This window comes from Monodelphis domestica, chromosome 8 (genome assembly GCF_027887165.1).
Source record: "Monodelphis domestica isolate mMonDom1 chromosome 8, mMonDom1.pri, whole genome shotgun sequence".
Taxonomy (NCBI): Eukaryota; Metazoa; Chordata; class Mammalia; order Didelphimorphia; family Didelphidae; genus Monodelphis; species Monodelphis domestica.
The window spans coordinates 182,327,268-182,344,118 of NC_077234.1; the positions used below are offsets into that span (position 1 = coordinate 182,327,268).

The 16,851-nt window shown below is 38.3% G+C and overlaps 1 long non-coding RNA gene across 3 annotated transcripts in view; it reads left to right on the forward strand.

Annotated features, from left to right (window-relative positions):
- The first annotated feature begins 341 nt into the window (after nt 1-341).
- LOC103100290 (uncharacterized) overlaps nt 342-16,851 on the forward strand; it is a 32,364-nt gene continuing 15,854 nt past the window's right edge. The window contains exons 1-3 of one of the 3 annotated variants that reach the window (XR_471330.3): nt 342-494; nt 675-780; nt 15,538-15,648. This is a non-coding gene — a long non-coding RNA (uncharacterized LOC103100290). Of the gene's footprint in view, nt 495-674; nt 781-9,760; nt 9,780-15,537; nt 15,649-16,851 lie in introns of those variants that run through there. The other 2 variants (XR_008914241.1, XR_008914242.1) reach the window with 2 other exon arrangements.

Genomic DNA, 16,851 nt, shown 5'->3' on the forward strand with positions numbered 1-16,851 from the left:
GTATGGTTGGAATGGGAAAAAAAACAAAACAAAACATTATTTCTCTAGCGAGACACTAAGCTCAAATCGTAGCTCTCCCGTTTGCTACTTGTGTCACCCCAAGCAAGCCACTTAACCCTTCTGGGACGCGGCTTCCTCATCTATACAATGAGACGGTTGGACTAACTTAGATTGGTAAAGCTCATGGACCCTTCTTAGATGTCTGTTTTTAAATGCATTAAACAAAACAAAAACCTCTCCAGTTTCTTAACAGTGTATAATACTAATGTGATGTCTTCCTCCTTTACTGTGTAGGTTCTTAAGGGAGGAGGCGGTGCCATCTCCTCTATGATGGCTCGTGGTTCTGAGTGATGTCATAGCCAGGAGAACACCAGTTCTAGAGCCACAGCTCCTTTAGACGGCGTGGTGGAGGGCAGAGAAGCACCAGGGTTATCTATCATTAAGCTGGACCTTAGTTGGGAAGAGCAGTCAGTGGGTTGTGACAAGTGCGACAGGTAGGTACCACAACGTGGTTATGATGGCCAGAAGAACTTCTCAACCCTGGCTGCTGCTTCTGATCATTTTCTGGGACCGTGATGGCTTTCTGAATTCTCATGGGCTGGTTTCCAGGCTTCATGCTCTTGGGTTCTCCCTGAGTTCATTATTGTGTTTGCTTCATGTCTTCTGTCTTCTAGGTCCATCTGCCGAGCTCTTCTGCATTGTATGTTTCTGCATTTGTATGTTGAAATATAGAAAATATGCCCCAAAGGAGATCACATCAACTTCTGGGTAAATTTGCAGGTAAAGTAAGGAAGGTCTTCAAGATGACTATTTTCCACCAAATACAATGAGCTGAAAAGGTTATCTTTGTACAGGGATAGCTTCAAGACATGTGACAACATTTCTTTTCCTTTCCTCCATACAATTCCCACCTGAAGTTTTAAGCTTATCTATGACCTCTCTGGAGGGGATGATAAAAATCACCCCTAGGAAGGTCTTTGTCTTCTCATTATGGCTCTCCCTCTCAACCCCTTCTTCAGCCCTGAGCTGTTCCAGAGTCTATCTGGGACTCCAGAAAACGGGAAATCTGACCAGGTGTTGGAGAGGCATGCCTTTCCCCTTCCTTTCCTCCCAAGCCCAGGCTTCTTGGTTACACACATGGCTTTGATGCGGCATTACCGTCAGCAACTCTTGTTCATCTTGATGAAATAGAAGACAACCAAATCTTACCCCTTGCCTTCTCTCTGCCTTTTTTTAAAAATTATTTTTATAGGGGCAGCTAGGCAGCTCAGTGGATAAAGCACACAGCCCAGAGATGGGAGTCTTTGATTTAAATCTGACCTCAAACACTTCTAGCTAAATGATCCTGGACAAGTCACTTAACCTCTATTACCTAGTCCTTACTAATTTTCCGCCCAAGAACCAATATAGAGTGTTGATTCTAAGATAGAAGGAAAGGATTTAAAATATATTTTTATAATTTTAAATTTATTTCCAAATTATATGTCAACATAATTTTTAACAGTCATTTTCTGCCCTTTTGTGTTCCATATTATATCTCTCCCTTTCAGCCCTCCCATCTCCCTAAGGCCAGGTATTATGATGTAGTTTGTAAACATGTATACTTATTTTTTATGTTGCAAAATATTTACACTAGAGAACAATTCATGGAAGAAATAAAGTGAAAATGGTTTGTTTCAATCTGCATTCAGACTGTTAGTTCTTTCTATGCTGATAATGTATTCTTTTTCATCATGAGTCCCTTGGAGTTGTCCCAGGTCCTTGCATCATTGATAAATAGTGAAGCCATTCATAGTTGATCATTATACACTATCCTTGTCACTGTGAGCCAGTTCTGCTCACTTCACCTTGCATCACTTCATATAAGTCTTTCCAGCTTTTTTGTGATTTTGCTCATCATCTCCCTCTGCCTTCTGAAAATCTAGAACTGATCATCTGCCCTATCTCTGTTCTTTGCATCTCCCCAACACTTCTGTCTGACCTGATTATATAACCTAGGGACCATCAGGCCTTGCCATCTGTCCTGATGATGTATCTCTAGGATTTCTGAGTTTCCATCTGCCTTTGATGTGTTTGTCTCTCCCATTAGAGTGTAAGTTCACTGAGAGTAGAGACTGCCTCACTCACTCTATTTTTTTCCCTCAGTGCTTAGTACATAGTGAGTGAAGAATTTTTTAAAATTCAGTTTCCCTTTTCTCCTTCCTTCCTTCCTTCCTTCCTTCCTTCCTTCCTTCCTTCCTTCCTTCCTTCCTTCCTTCCTTCCTTCCTTCCTTCCTTCCTTCCTTCCTTCCTTCCTTCCTTCCTTCCTTCCTTCTTCCTTCCTTCCTTCCTTCCTTCCTCCCTCCCTCCCTCCCTCCCTCCCTCCCTCCCTTCCTCCCTTCCTCCCTTCCTCCCTTCCTCCCTCCCTCCCTCCTTCCCTTCTTTCCTCCCTTCCTCCTTCCCTTCTTTCTCTAATCTTCTGGCTTCTACTATCATCTTTGTGCAGATGATTCCCAAAGTTGAGTTTCCAGACATAATATTTCGTCTGAGCTCTAGACTTTAATTCTCAGCTATCCATTGGATACCTTTGCTAAAATGTCCTTCTATGACTTTAAACTTTTATATAATCACAAAAGAGAGATTATTCAGTCCAGATCCTTCAATTTATAGGCGAAAACCCTCAGACTCAAAGTAATGACTTGTCCGACTGTGGACTCATTGTCCTCAAAAGTGAACATTTTATCTTTCTCTATAAACTTGCTCCTCTTCTTGACTTGTAAATTGTTTCAAGAGCTACTGCCATCTTTCCAGGATACCATGCTTTAATCTTCCCAGTCATTTTGTATTCTTTATTTCTTGTCATTGCCCTAGTATGTCCTCATTCTATTTTTGATGTATTATTTTAGTATCATTCTAAAATTTCTTGTGTATTTTATTCTTATTTGATACTGTATTTTTGCCACATTATTCTTTTTTGATTCACATGTCTGATACAGTTTAATTCAGCTAGCAGTTATTTAGCACTTACTGTGTACAAGGCATTATTTTAGATTACAGGGACAAAAAACAAAGACTAAACAAACAAACTCTGCCTTCAAGAAGCTTATGCTTTAGCATAAGTATACAACTTATACTTAAGTAAATCTTAAGAAAACATAAAATGAATTGCATGTTGGATATGAATAGGGCAAGGCGACTAGATAAAAATAGTCATACCTGGGGGGGTTGGGGAAAGGACTAATGTGGGAAGTGACACCTTATCTGATTTTAAGAGGCAGAGATGAAGATAGAGTATGTTCTAGGCATGGAGGTATGCTGGTAACAGCTCAATTATCAACATTTTCAGCATAAACATTTACATTTCAAAAACTGGCAAATATTACAAATCAGGGCTTGATTTTATTGATTGTCTAAACTTAAGAAAATGATGGATAAAATGTTAATAATACAAATTAAACTTAAAAGCAAGTTTTAGGTACATTTCTCCATTCTCATCTCCTCCCAAAGCCAAATGGTTAAGTATACCACTGGGGATAGCAATGAAATTTTTGCAAAAAATTCCCATGGAATATGAAATGTTATGTGTGGGAAATGGCCAGAAAGCCAGTTTGTGGGGAGGGAAATAGCACATGTTAGGGAGTGTAATATGAAATAAGCCTGGAAAGAGAGGTTAGAGTTAGATTGTTAAGGGCTTTAATTGCCAAGAAGAAGTGCTTATATTTTATCCTAGAATTAATAGGGAGTTCTGGAGGACTGATAGAGCCAACTCTGTGCTTTAGGAATATCAAATTGGCAGCTGAGTTTGGAGACAGAGAGAACAATTAGGAGGCTACATCAGTAATCCAAAAAGAAGATGATTAGGCTGTGAACTGGAATGGTGGCCAAGCAAGTAGCAGAAACAGGTTGGAGATGAGACAGCAAGACAACAACTGATTGGATATAGGTGAAGGAGAAAGAAGAGTCAAGGAGGTCAGCAATGTTAGGAGTGTTTGATTAGAAGAATGATGGTCCCTTCAACAGAAATAGGGGAATGAAGAAGAGAGGTAGGTTCAGGGAATTTGCTTATTTTGAGTCTTGGGTCCTCTTAGTAGCCTAGCAAAGCCTATGGATATATCCCCAGAAGAATGTTTGAAAATAATTTAAGGAAATGCTAAATTTCAGTTAGAGGTTAATGAAAAAAATAAAGATTTCATTTTCTCCCCATCCCAATTCGTGGATCCCCTGAAATATATGCATGGGTCTCTTGAAGGTCCTGTGGATCCCAGGTTAAAACCCCTATGTTTAGGGGGAAAGATAACAATCTGGTTGATGACTTTTTGATATCCAAGTGGAAATATCCAAAAGTTAGGCAGTGATTCTGGATTGGAGCTTAAGAAAGAGATGAAAAAGACATGGGAGAATAACCTTTAATGACTGACTTCAAGTACGCAGCAGCACTTCTCTATTCTCATTGGTATTATATTTATTTGGAGGCGTGCTATATCACCCCAGCTAGAATATAAACAATTCTAGGACAGGAACTATATATATTAATTATATCTTCATTATCCTATTGATTATCAGATGGTTTCCTTGTATATATATAGATCTATACCATATATATATATATATATATATAAAGTGTTTTTGTTTTTAACGAATTCATGAACATACCCAGGAGTGGTAGAGGATACCGAGTTATATCCATTCATCTGTAATGAGACAGGCCCAAGGGAAACCACTTACAATCTGTTTCCTGTGGTGGAGAGAGGGGGGAATTTTCTTTCTTCTTTTTTTTCCATATTAATTTGATTTCTGATTCTGCTTTTCTTGGATGCAGAGATAGCTTTTCTTCTCCCTTGTTCTCATCCTGGTCACTTTTCCTTGGAAGATAAGTCCAGGAATGCGGACTTGTGCTCCGGAGCTTGCCTTTGCTTTCTAATGAGCAGCTATTAAAATGTAAAATTCAGATTTCGGATGTCCCGCTGGCTCCCACAAGCTCATCCATTTGCCCTTTTTGGTTTCCCGCACTTTAGGGAGTACCGAAAGTTATGAATTGTTAAAGGGCTCTCCCTGGTGGCCATTAGTAATAACTTCAAGTGTCTTCGAAGTCTTCGAGAAAAATGTCTAAGTGAAAGAAGACCCAGCGCGCAGCCCCTGAAGCCTCCCGGATTCGTAGGGCGTCTATCACTGGATAAGGGGCAAGAACACAAGCTGAGAGTTGGTAACTACGTAAGAGAAGAGAAAACGACTGCTGGAGGTTGGGGTCAGGGGAAGAGACTGAGAAGTTGGAGGATGGAAGAATTCTACACAGAAGAGAACCGGAAGAAGCCTTCGAGCTAAGTGGCAGATCGGAGGCTCTCCTGAAAGAGCAGTCCTTGAAGATGGCCTGGAAGGCATCCTGATGGGCACCCAGCCCACAATGAGGTCGCCCCCTAGTGGCCCTCCAGCTTCCCAGGGTATTTCAGCATCTTCTGTCTCTACATCTCTTTTCTGTTTCACATTAAAGTTTTTCTTCCAGGGTTTTTTTTTTTTTAGTTGAATACTTCACCCACTTTGATAAACTAAAAATCAGAAAAGATTCTCTTGAGCCTTTTTTCTTCCCTTCTAGAATAGAGTGATCAGCCCACACTTAGCGTGGTGTTGTTCATCCTTTGTTTTCAAAGAGGACTGGTGATATCATGGGGCGATGTCTTGACTTGCATAGGAATTGAATTTAGGAGAGGCAGAGTTGTTCAGAGTCGTTGGCCTCATTCTCTCTGCCAGAGTCATCAAAGTCTAATGACAGGGGGCAGCGGGGTGGCTCAGTGGATGAAGAGCCAGGCTAGGGATGGGAGGTTCTGGGTTCAAACCTGGCTTCAGACTCTTCCCAGCTGTGTGACCCTGGGCAAGTCACTTAACCCTCATTGCCTAGCCCTTATCACTCTTCTGCCTTGGAACCAATACACAGTATTGACTCCAAGACAGAAGGTAAGGGTTTAAAAAAAAAAAGCCTAATGGCAAGACAGAAGTTGGGATGATCAGCAATGAACCCTGATGCAATCGATGACATTGACAAGCTCTAGGCACTCCATGATCCCTGCCTTGGGTCACTTTTGTGGCTGTTGGAGCTCAGTGTTCTCACCTGCCCATTCTGCTGTGGGAAGTCTTCCTATGCCTGGGATTATTCACCAATAAGTTTGAATCTTTTATCTTAGATAGAAGTTCATGGGAAAAGCTGAATTGTGATGGTTTTGATTTTCTGCCAAATGGAGCTGAGAGACATTTATTGACCAGATGACAGCAGGTCTATTTTCTTCCCAGAAGGAGCACCTGGAATGTCACTGAGAATCCTTCAAGACTTGCTCAGATCATTCATTCTTGAAATTTAAATGGGCATTAATTACCATTCTGAAAGAAATTCAGAAAACCTCCTTAAGGATGAAGTCTTGGGGTAAAATACTAAAGATAATAGTTCTCTCCATACCTGGAAGACACTTAAATGAGCTCCATCTTGGGGTTATAGGCAGTATTTTCATTAGTGCTTCTGCATGAAAGAAAGAGCTTTAGGAGAAAAAGGCAGATTTGGGGAATGAGTAGCTGCTTAAGAAAATGTGTCTGAGAATGGGATTCAGATGGTGGATCAAAATTTAAAATTCAGGATTAAGACTCAAGACCAGATACAGAATATACCTAATAAAGACCAGCAAAAAGGGTATTGGCCCGGAGTCTTGCAAATCTAGTCTGAAGGCTTTAGATTAAAAATGAAGAAGGAGAAAGCAAGCTACCTGTATATCTATTTCCTTAGACATTATAGAGAGCAGTCATAGCAAAGGAAGCATAGCAGCAGTGATTAAGCCAAATTCACAGGAAGAAAAATGGTCTAAGAATAAACAATAAAACCTCTGATCTCAGATTTCTTTATACAAGTGTACAAAATATGGGAAAGTAGCAGAGAAAGGATTTGAAACCCATTTCTTTGGCTCCAAATCCAGCTCTCATTCCATCTTGTTTACAAGGAATAGATTTGAAATGAATGATGGCACTGCGGATAGCAAGATGCCTCAGCCTCTGGAATGCCAGCTTTCAAGTCCTACCTTTGACATAAGGCTGCTGAGTGACCCTGGCTAAGTCAATGTCCCTCTCAAAGACTCTGAAGTTGCAGAGAAGGTGCAGCTCTTCACTGGTAGAAACATTCCTTACCTGGAGCTCCCTACACTCCCCAAATCCCAAGTTTTGTCAGAAGCAATAAGATGAATATATCAGTTAGAAAAGGTAGCATATGTATCTCAAGGAGAAATATGCCTATGTGGAAAAGAGTGAAACTAAGGGAAGAAGTCTGGGGGTAGGAAGAAGCCTTTGGATAAGGATAAAAAGGGAGGTAGCAGAAATGGTCTTATTGGAATATTAGCAACTGTCCAGATAAGGAAATATGTCAGATTTCTGACGCAGCTCACAAGGCTGAATACACCAGTAATATTTTGCTTCACTCTTTTGGTAGGAGAGCTGCTTCTATCCAACCCTTAATTAGACTTAATTAAAGTTAAGTTTAAAAAATAAAATTAAAAATAATTAAAAATAGTTAAATTAAAAAATAAAACTTTAATTAGCTTTCAGAAGAGAAATACACAATCTATACCAACTATATACTTATATTATGATTACAATTATCTCAAGAGACTGATTTGGGGTGAGAAATATCAGTTTAATGACTCTATCTGCTTACTGAAAATTAGAGCAGCATCATAAGCAAAAAAGTTATCTATCGGTCCATGGCCCTCTCTAATGGCCACTGGCCTGGAAGCTGGGTCAGGAAGCTTAATAAATGGGTTTAGACCTCATTATTCCATCCTTCCCTTGAATATACCAAAACGTTTATAATTGGTAGACCATTAATTAAGACGTTCTCTATCAAACCATCGATGTCTCCCCTTTCCCACAGGTGGACGGATGAGTGGTTTGCCAGAAAAGAACCTTTTCCCCTTCTTTTATGAGCCAAACTCAGTTAAAAAGGAAAAGGTTCCTTTGGTATTCCTAAGGGTAAAGAAAATACAGAAAGCAGTAGACTGAATGGAGTCTCTGACTCAGACTGCAGACACAGAAATACACAGTCATTCTTCCAAATATACAAGAATTGATTCAGGGCTTTTCCTCTAGAATAACAATAATAGAATATCTGAAAAATAAATTCTCACCTTTAAAGCCTCTCCAACTTGGTAGGAACATAGGAGCTTGAGCCTTTGAGAACCTAAGATCAACCCCCATGTTCTGATTAAGTATTAGAATAGGACAAATCTAACTCTCATGCACTTGCTACCCTGCCCGGTCCTCCAAGGACAAGTTCATTGCTTCTAATATTATTAACTCATTTTAATATTTAATATTTATAATAATTAATATATATTTATATTTATATTAACATTCACATTAATATAACATATTATAATTATTTAAATATACTTATTTAATTAATTGTTAAAATTATTAGCTCATCATTAGAATATTAAATCTAATATTAACTCAAGCCCTGATTGATACCACCTCCATCAGGCTCCTCTTCCCTCTGACTGGAGGGGGACAGGAGGGCGTACCAAACTCCTCTCAATGCCTTCCTTTAGAGAAGGGAGAACCTGGACTTTATAAGGTTTATTCCACTCTGCAACAAGATGCCCCTGTGTGCCGGGGACTCCCCACCCCAGCTATTAAAGCCCCTCCCCAGTAAGTGGACCTTCTATCTGCATTCTGTGTAATGTTTGCATATCAAGTGTGTTTGTCTGTATGGATGTGTATATAGCTAGGTGGCCCAAGGATAGGGTGCCTTGCCTTTAGCCAGGAGGTCCTGAGTTCTAATCTAACCAGAGACATTTATACTATCTGATCCTGGGTGAGTCACTTATCCTACTTGTTTGTTTCCTCATTTGTAAAATGAACTGGAGAAGGAAATGGCAAATCACGTCAGTATCTCTGACAAGAAAACCTCAAATGGGGTCATGAAGAGTCAGATATGACTGAAAAGACTGAATAAGGACAACTAATATATCTATATCTATATCTATATCTATATATCTGTGTGCATAGAAAAAAGTTTGAACCTTACTCTTTAGATAATCAGAAAGCCATAGTAATGTTTATACATAAATATATCTTTGTAACATATTTATATATGTTAAAGTACATATATATAGTATATATAGAGATGTGCTTGTGTTTGGTGTGCACATACACACACACATATAAGTAGGCATGTACCTGATGTGGCTCTCAGGTGCATACTTATATCCCTGGGAACGTGAGCTCTTTGAGTATTCAGTTATTTTAACTTTTTCCCTTACAGCCCAGATTTTACACAATACAGGTACCTCGTTAGTAGTATTTAATAAATACTTTTTGATTGGTTGATGGAACAAGTGTGGGCTTTAAGGGAAGGGTAGCAATTCAATAGACAGGACTGAAAGAGTTGTTGAATCAATAAATATATAGATATAGCACGAGCTATAGAGAGATATGGAGGATAGCGTGAGAAAAAGAAGAGAAGTGAAAATCCAAAATAACGAAACGCAGAGGAGCTGGGAATAGGGAGAGTCGGGGCATGCAATAAGACTGGAAAGAGAGGATGGCACAAAATTGTTGAGGACTTTGATGGCTAGAAGGAGAAGTCTGAGTCTTCCTCTTGAGGTAATGAGAGGGCCATTGTGATGTTTTCAATAGGTGAGTGACATCTTCCCAGATCTGTGTACTGAGAAAGATTAATTTGGCAGGAATGTAAAAGGTGGATAGATCAGAAGGGAGGAGAAGGCAGGGTGGAAATCTTTATGAGGGTTATTGCAGGAATTTAGAATGTGGTAAGAAGAGTCTGAACTGCACAGTGGTGGTAGGAGGGGAAATAAAAGAGGAAAGGATAGATCTGAGAAATAGTGTTATTTCATGCATAAAATGGATGGGATCTGGTAATAGGCTACATAAGAGAACAGTGAGAGAGTGAAGAGGAAAAGGCAACACCAAAGGCATCCTTAACATTTAGTCATGATATTTTGGGGATGGGATAGATAGGTATCATGGTTGGATAGGTTTTGAATTAATTGACTATATGGAACTAAAGATTAATAATTAATTGAATTAATGTCAACCTGGAGGGAAGTTGCTAGAGGAATCAACAGGGATGCTGTATTTATTCATATTCTGCTCAACATTTTTACAGTGAGTGGTAGATCACTGGCAATTTTATGGTTTTCTTAAGTGAAGAGACTTTTTATAGATTATGTGGATGAAGACATAAATGGCATGCGAGATCATTAATTCTGCAGATGACAAAAAGCTAGGAAGGTTAAGCTAAAAAGAGATAATGTACATAAAGTACTTTGCAAATCTTAAAGTAATAAGAAGTCCATTATGATATTATTTTCATCTTATTCAGTGGAGTTCAGATAGAAATGATCTTGGGATGATTTATTATCCTGCTATTATTCTTTGTTGTTTAAAGTTCTATGGAATACTATTACTCTGGTCCATGAAATTACTTTCTAGAATTGAATAACAATGTTGGTATGTAAGAATACCTTGTAGAGTCTCATTAAATGCATCTTTGAGACAATGCCAATAACTATATGCCTAGGATCATAGGTACTTTGTCCTATTGGCTTGGATTTCTTCTGGTAGTTCTCTTTACTTTGAAAGATTTTCTTTCCATGTAGTTTGAAGATGATGAATATTTGGTATGGAGACCTTTAAAAATATCGTTCTTAAGTTATTATGTCTGGGTAATTGTGGGTGACAGTTTTGTCTCTGATAATGCATCAGTCATGGTACAGTTTATTTATTGAATTCTCAAGGCTTTTTTATGGTCAATATTTGTATTATTTACTTCCTAGTTGTGTGAAAGTGAGCTTAGTCATCTAACTCTGTTCATCTCAGTTTCCTCCTCTGTAAAATGGGTTAGAGAAGAAAATGGAAAACTACTCCAGTATCTTTGCCAAGAAAACCATAAACGGGCTCACAGAGAGTTGGACATGATTAAAAACAATTAACCAACCACCAGAATAACCAAATTTGTATTATTGGAATTTATTTTATGGTTTTTGAAAGATAATGATTCTTTCCACCTGAGCATATTTTTTAGGTTTTCAGTAGGTGCTTAAAATAATATGGTACAAAGTTTCTACTATTTCCTTGAAGAATTTACATTGGTCAAATAAGTCCAGCTTTCTTAAAAACTACCTTATGTAATTTCTGGTGGCAATGCCCCAGTCCTACATCATTACAATTTACCTCCTCTATTTTTGTGAACTCACATCACACAGACTAATTTTGCCCACCTGCATTCTCATTTCATTTATATATATTTAATATAATTTTTCATTTTTCTAAAACTTGCTTCATTTCTCCCTGGAATTCTAGTTGGCCTCGTGGCCAAGTTGTATTTTTCTTTCAGTCTGTGTTTGTAGATGTTTTGGGTTTGTTTTCCCCACCCTGGGTTTGTATCTTGGATATTTCAAGCACTGCTGCATCTCCTCATTAGGGGAGACTTTTGTTTGCTTATCCATTCAGAAATTCCAGCCTTACTTCCAAAATTGTGTCTTTGTTTTAGTATCAGATTTAGACCACTTATGCCTGGTTTGGACCTCATTTGTATTGTCATAACTGTATTGTATAACAATTGTTACAATACAATGATAACCGTGTTGTGTTGTTTCGAAGGTATTTTGGTACTTTCTAAAAGTTCAGGGATGCTGGGGATGGCTGAGCCTAGAGGTCTACACATTTTCATTGTTCCCAAGTGGTTTGATCTATAGTCAAGTCTTATTGATGCCGTCTTGTTCCAAGTGCCACAAACTCCTGACCTAGGTTTTGGTCTAGATAATGCAATAGCAATCATAGCCCAATTTGGAGATCCAGTGGGCTGCTGAAGATATTGGTTTGATTTTAGGAAAATAATGATAATGATTCCCAAGTGGAATAGGATCCCTGTGTGTGTGGGAGGGGTGGGGAAGGAATCCCTTATCATTGGATTCCTCTGGAAAAGATTGATCTGTTAGGGATTTTGTAGAAGAGATTGATGGTTCCTGTGGGGATCAGACTCAATAAATATGGGATATTTTCATAAACTCTAAGCTTATGCAATCTTATATCATCTCTTTATTTTGTAGGTGATGAAACAGACCTAGTTAGTAAAAAAAAAAATTGTGTCTTAGCCCAGAGTTCCATCCATAGAACCATGCTCAAGAAAAAATGGCGGGAAAAGTAGGTCATGAGATTGTCTGGTAGGCTTATGGGAAGTGGACAGAAAAGATCGACATTTTAAAGTATTTCCCAAAAAAGCAGAAGTTTTTATGATTTATAATATATATCTATATAGCTAGGGTGGCACAGTGGATAGAGCTCTAGGCATAGAGCCAGAAAGATCTGAGTTCAAATTCAGACTCTTACCAGATATGTGACCCTGGGCAAGTCACTTAACATTGTTTGCCTCAGTTTCCTCTTCTGTAAGATGAACTGGAGAAGGGAATGGCAAGCCACTTCATTATCTTTGCCAGAGGAAAGAATGAGTCATGACTGAAACAACTCAACAACAACAACAACAACAAAATCTATACATTTGTTTCTTTATTTTCTGTGATATCTGCCAAGACACACTTGGGAAAGGGAAGCTACTGTAAAAGCTCCAGCCATAAAATGTTACAATTGCAAGTTGACAAGAAGAGTTTATTTGAAGATCATTTGAGTTAGGAGAATGTGAATTAAATTTAATGAGCCTATCCACTCATGTTCATCAACACAGTTTTTAGGGGACTTGTAAAAGTCCTACATATGTGTCCTGATATAATGGAGAAATTTGCCCCAGCTGGGAGAAGGCAGGGATTGAAAAAACTTCACCTTTATTCATATTTCTGGTTCTTAGCAGTCAGCCCTGCTTCTTCAACTTCTTTCTTGGTTACTTAGAGTACATTCTATCTCTGTCCGTTTCCTTCTTTGACTCCTCTTACCTTGATTGCTCTTTTTTTTTAATTAAGAAAAATTTTAAACTCTGGGCAAGGGCTGGGCAAATGAAGTTAAGTGACTTGCCCAGGGTCACAGTTAGGAAGGGTCTGTGGTCAGATTTGACCCCATTCTGGTCCTGGCTCTCAATCCACTGAGTCAGCTAGCTGCCCTTTCTTGCTTGCTCTTAAAGGAGAAGGCTCTCTCCTCTTCTTTACTCTCCCCTTCATTTTTCTCTCTCCAGAGACTCAGAATTCACTCTCTTCAGGTGACTGCCAATTTGACACATTTCTATGACTGGCTGGACCTAACTAGCTTGTTCTAAAATGGCTATCCTTCCCAGCTTCTCCCCATCACTTTCCTCCCTTTCATGCACTCCTTTCCAGTTATTTTCTATACTTTTTTTTTGCATTGCTAAATGTCATGAATACAAAGTAAGACAAAAAAGCAATCCTTTTCCTCAAAAAGTTCATATTATAATATGGAGAAGACAACGTGCCAACTACAGGGCATAAATAAGATAGAGGCAAGCTAAATTGCAGGTATTATCAGAGGGGAGGAACCACCATTTTATTTTCTATACTTCTAAAGGGATCATTTTTGTATTTTAATAGTGTTTGGATTATGGCTGGGGATTAGGAAGGATGGAAAAAACAAACATTGGTAAACAAAGTTATTCTTTCTTATAATGCAATAATACCAGATCTATATATGAAGGAGAAAAGAATAGAGGATAGAGAAGATAAAGAAAAAAAACCCAGAAGAAGGAAAGATAGGAGGCAAAAAAAGGGGGGTAGAGAGAGAAAGACAAACACAATGACTAAAGGTCCTACCAGAAGTCTTTGAGGGCAGATGCGATTTCATTTATGTATTTTGTGTGGGCTGGGCACATAGTAGGCACTTAATAAGGGCTTGCTAATTGACTGATGGATTGCATTTTCTGAGATTTGGTGAGAACACCTACACATAACAAGGAAATGAGGTTTGATTTTTATTTTATTTAATATAATTTTGGGGCTTGATTTTTAAAAAGGGAGGCAGTCAAATATTTAAATATAATATTTAAATAATGTAGTAAACATAAAATAAATAAATAATATATAATAAAATAAATAAACAATGTTTAAATATTATACATAGCTGAGAATTCTTTTATTCCTTTTTTTTTCATTGTAGATGAACTAACATGGTCATTTTGGGGGGCGAACAAGCTTTAGATTTCATTACTGTGCAGGAAAATGAGAGACTATGAGCCATTTGCTCAAGGGTGATGCCTGAATTTAATGATCAGTCATCACCTGCAGTTGATATGGAGATTTGTTTGCTTCTTGAATGAAGGAACGAAGGCTGAGTCCTGTAGCCTCCTCCTTCACTCTGATGAAGGGGGGATGAAATTCTAGCACGTCCTGCTCCCAGGATTCCTTCCAGATGCTGGGTGAGGATCCTGAACTGCAAAGGAGTGAGACAGGTTCCTCCTCTGCTGGAGGGTTTATCTGCTGGTCACTCAGCTAACCTCTGGGAGAACAGGGTGGGAATTAGGTAGAGGAATGGAGTCAGCATTCTCTTGGGGAGTGGAGGACTAATTAAATGAGTCATAGCTAGGAAAATAGAATTTCTATGGACATTTTTTACAGTAAAAGATTCAAGTCAAAGGAAAACTTCTGGGCTGCTGATGGGAGTGGAAGGGAGGAAGGGAAGGAGGGAGGTGGGAAGCTTTCTTTGCCTTTTGCTGGGAGGTGAAGAGGGCCAGATGTGTTTTGGCCCAGACCTGCCAGACTGATACAATAATGCTTTGTTCTGTACCAAATTAATATGAGTTTTATTGTGAGAAAGTCTTTGACTCTGTGGAAGTTTCCTGCAGGGCTTTCTATTTACTCTTCCCTGGATCGCAGTATTTATTTCCACTCTTTTCCCTGACTGTATTTCAGCTGCCTCGCTTAGGACTTCTTTCATTTTGGACTTCTCCATCGGCTCCATCACTCAGTTTCTGACTCCCAATCTGGGGAACAGAATCCTTCTGGATAAAAATGTTTCTCTTGTTGTAATGTGCTGAAAATGGGCATTTGCCAAGAAGTGTCTCTGTTCATTTTTCTGCCTTTAATTAATCTTCTCCTACAGTGCCCTGCACATTCATTATCTTTCTTCTTTCTTGTCAAAATGGGAATAAAACTTGCTGTCCTTGTGACACAGCCTAAAAATCCTGAAATAATCTGCAGCCCATGTTGATAATTTTAACTTACTGTATGCTTAAACGTTGAATTAATTATACATTACAACTTGAACTCCCCAATCTAATTGTATTAGATCTTTGTTTTCTACTTTGCTTTGTAGAGTACTATGCTTGGCACACTCTTTAACTGAAATATATTATCTTCTTAATCATTAGAGGACCGTGTATTATTCTGTATAATTAACTTGACATTATTTTCTTCAGAAATTTAATTCATTCCAGATCTTGGTTTCAAAGTGAGATTTGTATGATGCATAATTAACACAACAAAAAAATCCCCCAGAAACCCACAAGCTTCCCAGTAATGGCTTCTTCCAGAATAAAATTCAAAGCTTCTATGGAGTTCAAGGCTTTGTTTTCAGTGATTACAATATGTATTTATATGTTGTTTTTTGCAGTGTGCGACATTCCTCTTTTTGACATATGTAGCTTGAATGTCTCCAGAGACCAGTGCAAGAAACTAGGCTGCTGTTTTTCTAAAGAAGTCTGCTACGAAAAAGCTGTTCCAGGTATTTAATTTAGAGGCCTAAACATTGGTCAGACATGATTAGAAATGCAACAATTGAGACCAGGATGGGGTTGTTACCTAGGAAAGGGGCTACGTTGCAGAAAGTAGGAAGCGAAGCTCCTGGAGAATTTAAGGAGTGTTCAGACCTAACTTTCTTTGCCCTCAAATGCTCTACCATCATGGTCTTTGTGTGTGATTCAGGGACAGAAAAAGGTATAATTGAATCTTTTCTCTATCTACTCCCTCTGAAATCCCAATTTTGTTTCTTTTTTTCTTTTTTCTTTTTTTTGGTATGAAATTCCAATTTTAAATGGACCAAGTCAAGAATAATTTTCCCCTTGGAAAATTCTCCATCTGTATGAACAGAGGGAACTGGAACAACTCATAAAATACTAAGATGATTAATCTGAAAAATAATATTTCAAAAAACAATTTCTTTGATGATGAGAATTTGTCATCACCATTTATCTTATTTAAATCTCTAATTTTGTATAGTATTAAGAAAACCCAAAAGATAAGTCACTGTCTGAAATGCATGATGAACAACAGATGCAGATACAATTAATGAGTAGAATAATATGTGACATTGATAGGGCAGCTAGTTGGTATCACAGAGAGAAGGCTGGGTCTTGGCTCAAGAACACTCCAGTTTAAGGGCATTAGTCAGTCAGGATGCATCTGAAGTGTGGTTATCAGCCTGTTAAGGGACCTGAGTCCGTGTCATATGAGAATAGGTTGAAGGAAGCGGGGAGCAGAGAAATCAGGGGAGAAGTTAAAATCTTTAAAGATCTGTCATGTGGAAAGAGAATTAGAATTGTTTGGTTTGACCCCAGGAGGGTAAAAGAACAACAAAAAATACAAGAAAAAACACATATGAATGATACGTATATATACAAATAAATGAGTGTGTGTACATTTACATATACATATCTCTCTCTAGATTGTTGTTTAGTTATTTCAGTTGTATCTGACTCCATGACCCCATTTGGGGTTTTCTTGGCAGATACTAGAATGGTTTGTCATTTCCTTCTCTTGTTCATTTGAATTAAATCCTTAAAAATTAGAATTGGGTAAGTGGGAATTGCTAATTTCATGAGATGCTAGAATGGTTTGCCATTTCCTTCTCTTGTTCATTTTTCAGATGAGGAACTGAAGCAAACAGGTTTAAGTGACTGTCCAGAGTCACATATTATCTAAGGTCAGA